Source organism: Vigna unguiculata, chromosome 9, assembly GCF_037176805.1.
Source record: "Vigna unguiculata cultivar grain cowpea cultivar isolate G323 ecotype 2 chromosome 9, ASM3717680v1, whole genome shotgun sequence".
NCBI lineage: Eukaryota > Viridiplantae > Streptophyta > Magnoliopsida > Fabales > Fabaceae > Vigna > Vigna unguiculata.
The window spans coordinates 34,044,731-34,059,604 of NC_140800.1; the positions used below are offsets into that span (position 1 = coordinate 34,044,731).

The 14,874-nt window shown below is 26.6% G+C and overlaps 2 non-coding genes across 2 annotated transcripts; one reads left to right on the top strand and one right to left on the bottom strand.

Annotated features, from left to right (window-relative positions):
* Positions 1-4,617: 4,617 nt before the first annotated feature.
* Positions 4,618-4,689, top strand: TRNAW-CCA (transfer RNA tryptophan (anticodon CCA)). Its single transcript has one exon. It is a non-coding gene; the product is annotated as a tRNA-Trp (tRNA).
* A 2,864-nt stretch (positions 4,690-7,553) lies between these two features.
* TRNAW-CCA (transfer RNA tryptophan (anticodon CCA)) lies at positions 7,554-7,625 on the bottom strand. Its single transcript has one exon. It is a non-coding gene; the product is annotated as a tRNA-Trp (tRNA).
* Positions 7,626-14,874: the final 7,249 nt, after the last annotated feature.

Below are 14,874 nucleotides of genomic sequence, written 5' to 3' on the forward strand. Positions count from 1 at the left end.
TTGAGGGATCTTGGCATGTGAAACTAATGAGTGGGTTAGAAATTAAAGAGGCATGATATTGGTACGAGATGAGGTCCTATACTCATCATGGATTTAAAATTTTTAATTAAGTACAATATAAGTCAAATTATTTAATAAAATATAAGTAAAAAATTGTATTTCATCTTTCTAAAAAGTAAACTTATGAATTGTAAAAAAAATATAAATTTTAAGTCTAAATAAAAAAATTTGAAATCAAATAGTAAATTATTATTTTATAATTAATATCTTTTTCAATATTAATTTTATTTTGATCACCAATTTAAAAATACTTAAATAAAATTTAACTAGTGGCGGATACCGAATATTTAAATATCAAATACCATGATACTTATAAACATTCTATCAACAATAAAATAATTAAACACCCGTATTTATTACTATAAATATCCATTAAAAATATTAATTTAATATTATTTTGTTTTCGAATTCCTGAGAGTACCAATTTTTTTGCCATCATCTCTGTGTCATATAGAAAATTGTTATTGAAAAATATACTTCTTTTAATAAAAGGTGTTAAGTTTTAATCATTAAATATAAATAGCGTTGTTTAAATAAATATTATGAATAATATTTCATCTATAGAAATTTTATTCGAAAACGTGCTAGTCTGAAAAAAAAAATTATGAAAAAACCAACAATCTATATTTTATTAAATTTCATTATATTACAAAATATTTTCAAAGTTATAGAATTAAGTTGGATAATCAAAGAGTTTTATATCAAACATTATATCTAATGTTTTGATTATTTTTATAATACTTTCCCTCCATGTAAATCGTTTGTTAAAAACAATTAAGAGATTATACTTTCTTTTTATCTCTAAAAAAGTTTGAGTGAACTGGCAATATGAATGGAAGATTATTGGAAAAGACTATATTGAATTCATAAAAATTATTGCATTTAGTCCATAAAATTCAACCTAAATCTTTTTATAAGTTTTTTATGGATACAAGTCTTTTATAGAAATTATAAACATATCACACTTTGTTGCTAATCAAATTTTAGGAGAGTGGTTAATATTTTTTTTTTCAATCTTAAGTTCTTAATTCACTCTTGTTGTTGTTATTTAAAAACAACAATAAGTATTAAGTTATTTTTTGACGAGTCATGAAAAAGCATTATTTTGAACTACAAGAATTATATTATCATGATTTTTGACTATTTGATAATTTTTTCTTCCATGACCAAACTATACCAGTGTATCGATGGAGATTTTAAATGATAAAGAAAGTGATATTTTCTTTCAAAACAAAAGCTCAGATTCAGCCCAACAATACAACATAAAAAAGAGACATTTCAAACTAAAGACTCAACGTAGAATCCATCTCAGATTTGTGAGGACATCTTCGTACTAGTGAATATACAAACTTTTTGCAATATTTGAAAATGTTGTTTCTGGATGAACTTTCGTCCTCTTTAATTACTTCTTTTTGGCTTCTGTGATTCAGAAGAATGTCACATCATTGAAGTTTCGAAATTAATTATTTTAATGGATAATGATATTTTAATTTATTATTTTAATATTTTTAATGATGTGATGTAATATTTGAAAATGATTAAAACAATAAATGAAAAATAAATAAAAAATAGATTAAAATATTATTATTTTATTTTATTAGATTTTATAACAAAAATTCGGAATTAGATGTTATTATTTTTAGCGAAAACCAAAGCTGGAAGATTACATATGTATAGAACATGTAGATTGGTTACTTGTTACAAGTAATATGATCCAACATATAAAAGAAGATTATTAGTTAGAGAAGTTACGTGAGGAATTGACCCATTTTACCTTTTTATCTTTATTTTCAAGTTAATTAGCTCAAAAAGCTAATTTGTATCAATTGTTAGATAAACATGCCCCGACATTAACTAGCTCTATCAAATTGTCACATTCAGAAGAAAATTCAGTATGACGTTGATATTAGAGATTCAAAATTTTCTTACTTTTACTTACCAAAGAGAAACAAGTTTATGCATGTTGTTATGGTAGATGAAATTCCCCTCTAAAAAGGAGCAAAAGAATTTTACAAAGTGCTAACAGCCTTCAATTCTGGTCCATTATGTAAAACCCACTAAGCAGATTAAGATGCTGAATGAAGTGAACGAAAAAGAACACTTTTCTTGAAAATCATTGGAACACAAAAGTTACACAAAATCTACCGTGCCTTATCTACTAAACTTTAATTAGTAGGTTCTTTGCTTAGCCACTCCTTGCTCCACATGTATACCACTTTTCCTACCAACCAATCTTCACTCATTTTTTTACTCGCACCACCAATTATGTCAAACCTTTGTGCATTAGGGACACCTACACCGACACTTCTATTTCATATTCTATTCACAACACAAACCCAAGCGCCTAAAGTTCACACATAAACAACAAAACAACCAAAATTAGGTCTCAATCTCAATCTTTAAGCTAAATCACAAAAAGATTCAAATTTAAGGTGGCCTTCTACCTGCACCAAAACTACTCATCAACTTCAAACACTTTTTTCTTAACAACATCCTTAAACAAAGTTACAATTTCACAACTTTCATTGAGAAAAGATATACCTATTCTTAGTAATTTTTAATATAGACAAGTTTTTAAATTCTGAGAGTTCTTAAATCTCCATGTAATGTTACAGGAGTCACCGAGAATAGTTAAACAGCACCCATAGATAGATACATACACCATTGAACATGCTCTAACAATAATTATATAATTCCACCATCAATGCCGTTTACCCGCTTCTCTTGTCTCCTTATTCCGTACAAAAAGAATTCCACTGTTCACATTGGGACACACCTCAACATGCAGTGATTGCAGTGTTTAACAAAATGAGAAAGAAAAAGAAAAAGTGTGAGCCAAACCATCTTTTATGCGCTTTGGCTATAGTTTATAGTTTTTCCATTTTGTTGGAGAAGTGGTGGAGCCAAACCTATTGTTGCAAGTTTTGAATCAGTGAGAACCATATTCAATTCAAAAAAAGGGCACCACAATAAAAAACAATTCATTGTATTGCACCTTATAAATTCAGTCACATGAAGCTCACAATGTGAGTAAGTGGCGTTTATTCATCTTCGCTTTCAATTTTCAAAGTTTCAAGGAGTCAGCATGTACACACCAATAGTTTTATATATATACGACTATTCAAGCGAAGAATGCAGCACTATTGCATTGAAATGAAGCTTAATTTTGTAAATAACAGAAAAATATTCAAAAGAGAAGAAAGACTTGGGAGAACGCATGCGATCTCAGCACCATTTTTTTAAGATTTCCAGCTTTGGAATACAGCTTTAGTCCATTGAAACCGAAATATAAGGTCCACTCAGTAGAATACACAACGAGTGTGGGGTCAAAAAAACTGTATATGATCATCGCCAACTTAATATATATATATTTATATAGAAAGATAAATTTCATGATTAGATAATTGCATATTTGAAATAAAAGATATTGAAGCGAAAAGGACGTTTTTGTTGAATGGAGAAGTATGCGATGTCAGCGTCAGTGGAGTGTACATACATTGTGTGAAGTTCAAATTACTCACTCAACATCGCAAAACGTCAATGAACTTCTGTTCTGCATTATGGTTTTGGTATCAGATTTGGGCTTTCTGTGTCTATCACAGCAAGAGAACGTTCAACGTCACACACCTTTGCACTCATATCAAAACATTAGTATTCGGATTTGTTAAAGGATGGCACTGTTTTTTTATTGTAAGACCGGTAGTTGACACCAATAAACTAACAAATTTAAATCTGCAAAACATTTTGCTGTAATCTTTTCCTCGAAACATTTTGTACTCAAGGAACATGTTTGTCCATACTTTTTGTGTGGGGGAGGGGTTTGAATGATTTGACATTGTGATATTTGTTTCGTACTGCTAAGAACCACAATCTCACTGGAATTGAACTAGATCCACAAAAGTAAGCACATGTGCTTCAATGATGAGTATCTGTGAAGGAACTGAATCAAGGAACTGTGTATATCTTCTACCTTCAATCGATCACCTTAACGTGATTCTGTCCCCTTTTGCTCTAATTGTTTCTACAAAACCAATTCATAGGATCACTCTTCTATCTATGTCTGTCTACTCTCTCCTTCTGTCATTGAAAGAATAGAAAACAACAATTTTTATGTAATATATGTCTTATGAATGAGTAAACATAGATATACCTTATGTTCAGGAATTTAATAAATACAAGTAACTTTAAAATATGGATTGTTGGATATGGCTTTTGGCAAGAAGGATGGCATATTATTTTTCACTATCATCCGTTTCTGAAAGAATTTAGGCATAATAGAGAATATTGGTCCATTCTAAAATTGTTAAATTATTGCATCGCGACATTAATAAAAAAAAGTGATACACTAGAAATTATATAAAAGTTATGATACACAGTTTTTCCTTTTGTTAGAGCAAAATACAGAGCAATAATCTACTTCAGTTTAATGCATAAATGAAACTAGAGCCATGGATGAACCAATCCACAAAGCGGCCCAAAAATTAAGTATAATGGCCCAATTCAAAAATAAAGTAAATGTATAAATATTAATATTGTATGCACAGAACAACCAACAACGGATCCGTGGCGCAATGGTAGCGCGTCTGACTCCAGATCAGAAGGTTGCGTGTTCGATTCACGTCGGGTTCAAACCCCGATCCGTTTGCTACCACCGTTACATTTTTATTCAATTGAATAAATTCGAAAGCAAGAAAACTATTTTAAAAAAAAAATTGTTAAATTATTTATAATTTGAGTCAGAGTTGTACTTGCTCCTTTTCATTTAAAAAGTTAAAACGAGATAATGCTGCTTGTCACAGTCAAAGTATATAATTTACCCAAAAACTATTTTCTAAATGAAAAAGGTTATAAATGGTAGAAATGTTTTTAAGAAATTTGGTGGAACTAATGTGTGAGTATTTAGCACGAAGAAAACGACATTTACTATGTTTTTGATTAGTTAAATTACTATTTAACCGATTTGATTCTGTTGGTTAAAGTTAAGTAATATTACTTAATAAAGTCTCGTTATTCTAAAAACTTATGTTTAAATAAAAAATACTTAAAAGAATATTTTAAGTATTTATATTAAACTTCAAATTAAAATAAATATTTATTTTATTAATTTTAATATATGAGTGATTCTCTGGTACAAAATGCTCAAACTTATATGAGATATTGTAAGATTAATAACTCGTTTAAATAGTAAATATTCATTTTGGATCCTATTTGAGATTTCTTAATCGAAAATTAAAAAAAATACATCGAAATAATTACTAAAGTTTTAAGTTTTTTTTAATCAGATTATAATTTCTTTCAGCTTCTAATTATTATGTGTAGTTCATAAAAACATCTAATTCTAACATATGTAAGAAAAACAAAAGTAGATAGAAGTGATTATTTCTTAAAAAAAAAATACAGTGAAACGGGCCTTACAACGAATAGTGACGATACAATATATTAGGAACTTTTTCTATTTTTGTTAATTACATATTTCATTTTAAGAGAAAGTGTGAAATCATATGCGTCAGTGAAGAATAAATAATTAAAATTATAATAATTCTATAAATTATTATTGCAATGCATATTAATCGGTAATTTTACAATTTACCAAGACATATATGAAATCAATTGAAATAATAAAAGTTTGAACATATTTAGGTGTTCAATGCATTTCTACAAGCATGTTGGAATTAAATGCAACAACTTTAAATTAAAACTTCATAATATTAAGTTCTGATTATGTAAACTTATACACTCAGCTTAAATATCTTGATTCCTATTCTTTTCGTAATTTTTTGTGATAATATGACAATTATATTCTACCAAAAAATCTTGCATTTTGATAAGTATACAAAACATATCAAAGTTTATTACAATTTAATTAAAACTAAAATGTTGTATTTTCGTGAAGAATTTTTCTAATAAAATTTTTTTCATTATCATATTGTACATTGATGACACATGTTGATTATCCGTGATAACATGAATGTCCCTTAAAAAATCAAGAGAGAGTTGATCAAGTATTTTGTAATGAAGGATTTGAGTCTAAAAAACAAATATAATTTATGTTTTAAAGTAGGATATTTAATTAAAACATAAATTATATTATTTAATAATAAAAATAATTGTGAAGTGGGTGCAAAAGATTAGATGGTTGATAATCAATTTTTACCCAAATTGAATTTTACTTTCAAAACTAGCATTGTTGTATTCTAACAATAAGATAGTCTTACATATTACAATTTCATGAAAAATGAAAAAAGATATAAGATGATTTAATCACAAGATGCATATATTTTGTTTCAGTTGAATATAACTTGTTGACACCAAGCCATTTAAAGAAGTTTTTGCTTTTGGGATGAAACGTAAGTTAAAAAGTTTTGATATTCATTCTTGAACTTGAAGAAAAGTATTACGAAATCAATCATATCTAATAATTCTTCAAATAAAACATTATATATATCCATATTAGATTAACTGTAAAGAAAGAGCATTGGAAGTGTCAAAGTCCCACACCGAGGCCCTATGTCACTCCATGCCCCCTTGTTTCCTGGACCTTTCTCTATAATACTCACTCTCACTTTTCACCAACATTTTTCCTAAACCCTCGAACTTTCGATTCGTGCCATTCTTATTTAATTTACCATTTTCTGCTTCCTTCAAACTTCAAAAGATAACCCTCTTCTTATGCATGCACAATAAACCCTTTCTTTCCTCGTCTACACACCATGTGTTTGATAAAATCCCTCAATGAATCGAAATTATCTACTAATTCTTTAAACACGATTTTATGTTAAATATTAAAAATACATTTTATTAAAATTTTAAATATTTTTTTAATATATTTTAAAATATCAAAATTAATAATTAATGTATTATGAAGACAAGTTTAAAAAATAATAAAACATAAAATCTAAATTCTTCCTCGATGCCTAACACTTCTATCGAGATTGATATCAAGGGATTCCTTCCGGTCAACTCTTTATGATTCACCGCACAAAGTTATGATTTCCACATTTTGTTCATTGAACCCATTTTTGTGAAATGAATTAAAGGAATTAAATTTAACCCGTTCATGTTGTTTCAACAAAAAGCGTGCTTTTGGTTCCATTAATCCCTTCTTTCAAACTTTTCTGCCTTCTCACTCTTCCCCAACCGCTCATGCGACATTGATACTTAACATAATACAGGGTTCAGATGTTTAAAATTTAGTTAAATGTTACGTCATAATTAATTTTGAGGGATCCAACTTAACTTCCGTGATTCAATGACCTTGAATCCTTAGTTAATACTATTTAAGATGTATGCCAAATATTCTGCCAAACTCTCCTCCTACCTAATGTATATTTGGTGTATTTTTAATTGGATAAACTTATTTTATTTTAAAATATAAGTATAAAATTCATAATTGCAAAAACTAAGATTATTTAACTAGTTTTCTTCCTTAACACAGTTTTTCATGTAATAATATTAGAAAAAAAATGTACGACGGTAGCCAACGGATCGGGGTTTGAACCCGACGTGAATCGAACACGCAACCGTCTGATCTGGAGTCAGACGCGCTACCATTGCGCCACGGATCCGTTGATGACAGCTTTACATATAAAGTTATACTATCCTTGTACAACCTTTTAAAAAAGTATTATCTTGATGATTCTAGAGATTCCAGAAGTTCATAGGAGTTTATTTTGTATTAATTTTAACGAAATAATAAATGATGTATTAATGTGATCAATTTATAACTTCATTCCAGTTTTGCCTTTTGAGATTTCACTTTAATAAAATAGGTGCGCGCCAATATTATAAACTAGGTTCCTTAATTTCAAGGGAAATTTTTTACTATATCTACTTTTAATTCAAAATTTATAATATTCTGTATTTTCCTTTAATATTTTAGTTGGAGTGAATAGGTTTGTTTGAGCTTTTTAAAAGAATATATTTCCTTTTACAGAAATAAGCACATTTGTATTTTATAATATCTGTTTGTTAGTGGATAATATTTATTCACCATATTCTCTTCTCCCGTAGTTTTAATTTATACAGATACTACAATTTTAATTTGTGAAATACTACTAAATAGGATTTTTTTTTCTTCATGTAAATAAAATTTACAGCAAACCATCCACGTTTATTCTCAGTCAACCCCAGATCCCTCGACATGAATTGCCCCTTTCGTGTCATTTGTTAATCAATTAATTAATTAATTGCGATTAATTGGAAAATATTCGATAAATTATTTGGTAGTTACGCCCTAAATGATTAAATAGCATTATTGCTGATATTATTGGCTTTTCCAACTTTCGATGATACCTTCAACTATTAAGTTATTAGGTTTTGAATTAATTATTTTCTCTTGATTTCTTAATTAGCCTTGACCTTGCATTTTGTTTCACGATAATGCATTGCCAGAAAGCGTATTGGTAGAAACTAGTTAGTGTTTAGTAAATTTGGAAAAGTGAAATTATTTAACTGGAAATTGAAAAGGAAAGATAAAAAGGTAATGAAAATAAAAATATATACTATTCAACCTGTTGTTGCAAGAATATAACGTTTGTTTGTATTTGGAGCAATGAGGCTTACCAAACATTAACTAAACTAAAATTGGACGGTGGTGTCGGCCAGAAGACACGAACAAAAAAAACACTAAAATATTTAATACCATGCTTATACACTTCATTACCGACACATTATTCACATTAATTATTTATTTAAATTATGTCGGTTTTCAAATTTATTGAGCAGATTATGTAGCTCAACTCGCTCGTCACTTCATCGTACAATGACAATCTTAGATACTGAAAAAGACAGAGTATATAAGAATGGTTAACTACTTAACTTCTTCAAACACAAAACACAAAAAAGATGGTTTATCGTGATTCTCAAGGTTTATGTGACATTCCCACGTATACAATGCAATAACTACTTTCCATTTTATCCACCTAATTTTACTTCTAATATATATATCTCTTCACGTTGCAAACACGCAACATATTAACACAAATAAATATATTTTTTATTTTAATTAAATATATTAATATTATACTTTTTCTTTTGTAATAATGTTAATATTTTTTTTACTATAGATAGTTTAGTAACTACACCATTATTCAACTTTCAAAACGTAACCACTAAAAATTATCTCCTACTTCATTCAGTACACAACTCCTCCATGCATTCTTATCAATGGAAACTAGAAAATTGAAAAAGGTGTTAAAAAGAAGAAGAATTAATCCAAAATATCGGATAACAAGATTTCCAGCCTAAGAAATTACAACGGAAATGGAAAAATTAAGATTTATATTTTGTGGAGAGAAAATTACATATTTTGCAATTTTTATTTAAACTTTATAAATTTAATTTATTAATTTTTAATAACTTTCTATCAAATTTACAGAAACAACTAAAGCACACAAACCATAACCTAAATAAATATGTTCTCTTCATATCATAATTAGACTAAGGTTTAAACGCAAACTAAATTTAATTCAAAAATAAAAAAATTAAACCATACCTTATATATCATACAAAAACTCAAATCTTTACATACACCAATGTAAAACTGTACTACATGACAAAAGTAACAAACAAATAAATTTAAAACAAAACACAAATCCTTACATATATCAAAAAAGTATATGTATATATATACTATAAGCTAGGTCTTTAGAGGGAGATGTTCAGTGGAAAGATACTAAATCAATGAAACATGAGTCCAATCACATATGGAATTGACATCATTCTCAACAAAAAATCTTAAGACAGTGGATTTATGTAGAGATACTACACTTAAACTCACACTTAGATTTCCAATAACTTTTTCCTCAAGGGTGAGTCCTTTCCACATTAGTATACTCCCTCCAGCGTAATTGTTCTTCTTTAAGGGACACACTTAACTGAACCCTTGCCATAAATATTTTCGATACAAGGACCATTGTACTCGTCTAAGTCGGTCACTAAAACTAACCATCAGTTCTCCATCGATTCTAATACCACTGTTAGGTCTTTAGATGGAGGAGACTAATTGGGAATATACTACATCAATAAAATCTCAACCCAATTACATAAAAAATTAACAACACTCTCAACTTAAAAGCTTAAGATGGTAAGTTTTTGGGTTTTTATCCTTAAAAAATATATAGAAATTCAAATTCACACATTTATTCTGCCTCAAATTCATAACAAAACCTTAAAGATAGATTCAAGTTAGACAATCATACAATAATTTAATAAAATTTTCTGTTTAATAAAATTATATAGAAAATGTTTAATTATGATTTACAGGTTGATTTTTTATTATAAACAATATGTTATATTGTTGTAATAATTGTGATAATTTTAATATTACTTGTACTCCACTTGGCATGCATGATAATCTCCTATCGCAACCATGCAGACTCGTGTGTGGTGATGTATATTTGTCAAATAATATAGTTTGACTTTTGTTTATAATACTAAATTAGTTAAGTGGTCCTCTAAAACAATTTTCCTCCGTTGGTAGTTGGGAAGGTATGGTTTAGAGAACACCATGCATGCAGTCTTCAATGACGGTGTCCACGGAATTATCATCAAATTATCTTAGTATATACTTTTTTATTTTATTTATTGTTAAACAACTTTTATTAATTAGTATTTTAAAAAAGGCCGATCAGTAAATTGGTAAGTATGAGTTTACTAAAATACAGTATTGTTTTATTTTATTCAGCAATTACCAATTTACCATAAAATAGCAGTAGGAAGAGAGTATATCGTTTTATTTTAGTTTACGCATCCAATCAAACATTAAATAGAATAAAGTATAGAATAATAGTGAAAAAAATGTTCTTAAGATATATAACTGATTTTTATTTTTAATATTTAAATATTTTATATACTGGATATCTAATAAATTATAAAATTTTAATTTAAAATTTTGAAATTAAAACTATTTACATTTTCCCCTTATGTTGTCATTTTTTCTCATCGTGTGTTTCTTCCAACAATAAATGGAAGTCCTTTGGTTGCTAAATGTACCCATCACCAAAGCCGTTAAAAGATAAATGACTTTTAAATAAACCTTCCGGACAATTAATTCTCCATAATCTCAATCTCTTTAATTAAAATATGCATGCATGTCTTCTTCTTTTTTTTTTATCAGAATTTTAAGTTGTTTCTCGCGAGTTTTTTTTTTTATTATTATTTGAAGATTGCGCAATTTTAACGACCTCCTCATTCTTAATACATAAGAATTAAAGTATTTTTATATGATAATCAAGCAGTTCCTTAAATATAAAAATCTAATTAAATAATTTAATAAAATTAAAAATACTAATGCGAAAAATCCTATTTTACATCACAAAAGAACATTAGTTTATAAGTATTGATCTGGTATTATATATTGACTTAAGTATTAGTTATTTTTGATATAAAATGTTTCATTTAAAAATATTTTTGTTCAAAACAGTTAAACACTAAATATAGTAACAAATTAAAACGTGGATATACCCAATACACAGAAGAAAAGAACTTTATAGATACTCACATGTTTGGCTCCTTAATGGACCAGTATTATAGTTGCCACTGTTCAACACAAAGTTGAACCAACAGATCTTTACACCAAGAATGTTCAACTTGATCACGTTCAGAGGCAAGAAAAGTAAAAAGCAACAAAGCATGTACACAACAATCGCGTTTCATTCACTACTAAAAATATTATATTACATCATTTTTTTTTTTGTAAATTTATTAAGAAAATTTAGAAAAAAAAATTTCTGCTATTTTTTTAAAAATCTTAATTGGTAGGTAATTATTTTGTAAATAATTATTTTTATAAAATTATAAAATTCGTAAATATTTCTTACTTTGTGAAAAATATTTTATACAAACTATGTTGCAAAATAATTGACAGTTTTATAACAAAATTTTAAAGTATTTCTTATAAAATAAATTTTAAAACAAAATTGACAGGGAATATGAATTTTTTTAGTAATGATTATGGAATTTTGGATTATATTATTGATTTTTTATTTTATTTTTAGTATTGCTTTATGTTAATTTTCAATAAGAATATTTAAAAACTTTTTTAATACAATTATGAATTAAGATTTATTAAATATTACGAAAGCATGAATAAAATTAAATAAAAAAGTAAAGCCACACAATTTTAGAGAAGACATTGAGGGCATCTATGAAGAAATTAATGATACACTTAGACTCATCAAAGCAGCATGAATTTGTCTCGTATAATCTGGTAGTCTGCTAAAGTCAAAATGTTGACCAGTTTATCTTGTTTAGTAGTCCACAATATATTTTAATTTTTTATTATTATGTAATTATGATAAACAATCTTTATTATTGAATTTAAGTAATCGTTTTCATTTGTTATTTCATCTATATTAAATACTTACAATCTACATTTTATTAGTTTTTCATATTACCTAATGATGAATAGATATTAAAAAAATTGTGTGAAAAGATGGAAAAAATTGATAATTGAATTTATTGAGGATAGCTTGGGCGGTGAGATCATGAAAGAAAGATGGAAAAAAAAAAATGTAACGTTGTTGAACGAAACTTATCTGAGCATAAAAGGTGTTATAGTTATTGAACACTGTTGTGGCCGGAGAAGTGGTCACCGGCCACGTCGCTTTCAAGTTTTAAAAGGTGTTATACTCATTTCAATTTTCTGCTACAACAACTATTCCCACTTTTTTTTAAAACATATTTCACTTTCATATAAAAAACATTCACAACATGGAGTTTTCGTATTAATAAAAATACCATTTTAAGTAGATTTCTTGAAAACCAAGAAATTACATGCAAGACATGTCAGTAAAATTCACATCAAAATAATATTTTATTTTTTTAAAAATATTCATAAAAAAACGTTTAAATTAAGTTAAAATTTATCTTAATCCGAACATGCTGAAATTTAAAAAAAACAAATTGTGTAGAAAACGAAAACTGTGTAGCGACTACTACTGCACCAAGTGGTCGCGGGTATTGAATGCAAGTCAAAGAAAGATGGTAGACTTATAAACGCATGCGCATGTATGAGGTATGATGTGATGCGACTGATGCTAAGGCTTGAACCAGAAACAAATTTTGAACATATGATCCAACAACACAATGTTTGGAGTTAGCAATGTTGGAAGAGATGGTGTTTTACGGTACTAATAACAGTCTAAGATATCTTCTCATTTAATATCGACAGCTACAAATTCTTATATTACATTAAAAAAAATTATAAATTCATTAAAAAAAATTTAAAAAAAAGACTTTTTTTTGTTATTTTTTTTAAGAATTTTAATTGACAGATAATTCCTTCGTAAGTAATTATTGTCTATAAAATTATAAAATTCATAAATATGTTTTAGAAAATTTATTGTGAAAAGTCTTTTGTACAAAATATTCTGTAAAAGAATTGACAGTAATTTCCTATAAATTTTTTTTTATAACAAAATTTATAAGTATTTCCTAAAAAGAAATTTCAAAACAAAATTGACAAAAAATAAGAATTTTTTTTAGTAATTATAATTACTTTCAAGTATCATTGTTTTGATTTCAATATATATATATATATATATATATATATATATATATATATATATATGATTCAATTTAATTCTTACATATGTCTCCTTAATTCAATTTAGTCTCACTTATTTGTAAAATAGATCAATATTGTCTCTCTCCAATTTAAGATTAAATTTATTATTTATATAAATGTTATACTAATATTTTTATTTATTAAAAATGACTTTTTTAACATATTATATTGTATATTATTAACCTAAGTTTTGTTAATCAGGACTTTCGTCACTAAATTTTAATATAAATATTAATACTTTTGTAAAAATATTTATACTTAATTCATTTAATCTTATAAAAAACATAAATTAAAAAAATATATTTGAATTATTTTAACATTAGAGATTACATTTGACAACAACAGAATTTAAAAAATAAAATAAAATAATGAAAAGAAATTAACAAAAATAAATATTATTAATAATTTTTTTAAAATAACCTAATTAAGACATCTTTTCCAAAAATTGTGATGCAATTAAATTTTTTTTAAAAGAAAAACTAAATTAATACATTCGTTACGGGACTACAGTAAAATGAATCAGATATTATTAAGTTTTTTTGTCACACAAGAACAAGTTTGAAAATAATCAATATTTTATGTCTGAAAATTATTTTCAAAGTAATAAGATTTCCAAAATATTTTTTCAGGTGACATGTTATTCACAAATTCACAATATTTATCCAAATAACATCTTTTATTGTTGTTCATGGTTAGATCCGTTCCAATAAACTGAATTCCAGACTTCATTTTTGACATCTTAATGAAAAAAAAAAGGTTAATGAATCCACGTGACTTACGCTTCCAATCAAATGTTTTCAAGGAGAAGATTCATCGTTGGAAGTTTGGGTTTGCTAAAGGACAAGTAACTTCTTAGAAATGGTTTTTCTTTTTCAAACTGTCAGGTTTAGATGTTTCGGTATAAGAAATAAGAAATGGACTTCCAAACAAAATTTTAGAAAAAAATAGGCCTATGTAAAAAAAATAAATAACAAGAGATAAATATTTTTTAATAAGATATTTAGTATTTGAGGACTGGTTAATAATAGTTTGAAAAGGAACAATCCTTGAAGTACTTATTTTGGTAAACTCATTTTTATTACTATAGAAGTAATAAAACTAGTAAATTAATTATTTGCATTTATGAAATTTAAATTCTTTGTTAATTCTTTTTTTTTACTAAGTCTTCAAATTATAATGATAGTCACTATTTTTTTTATGTTTAATAATATAGTACAAATCTTTTTGTTTCGGGTGTAGGGACCGAG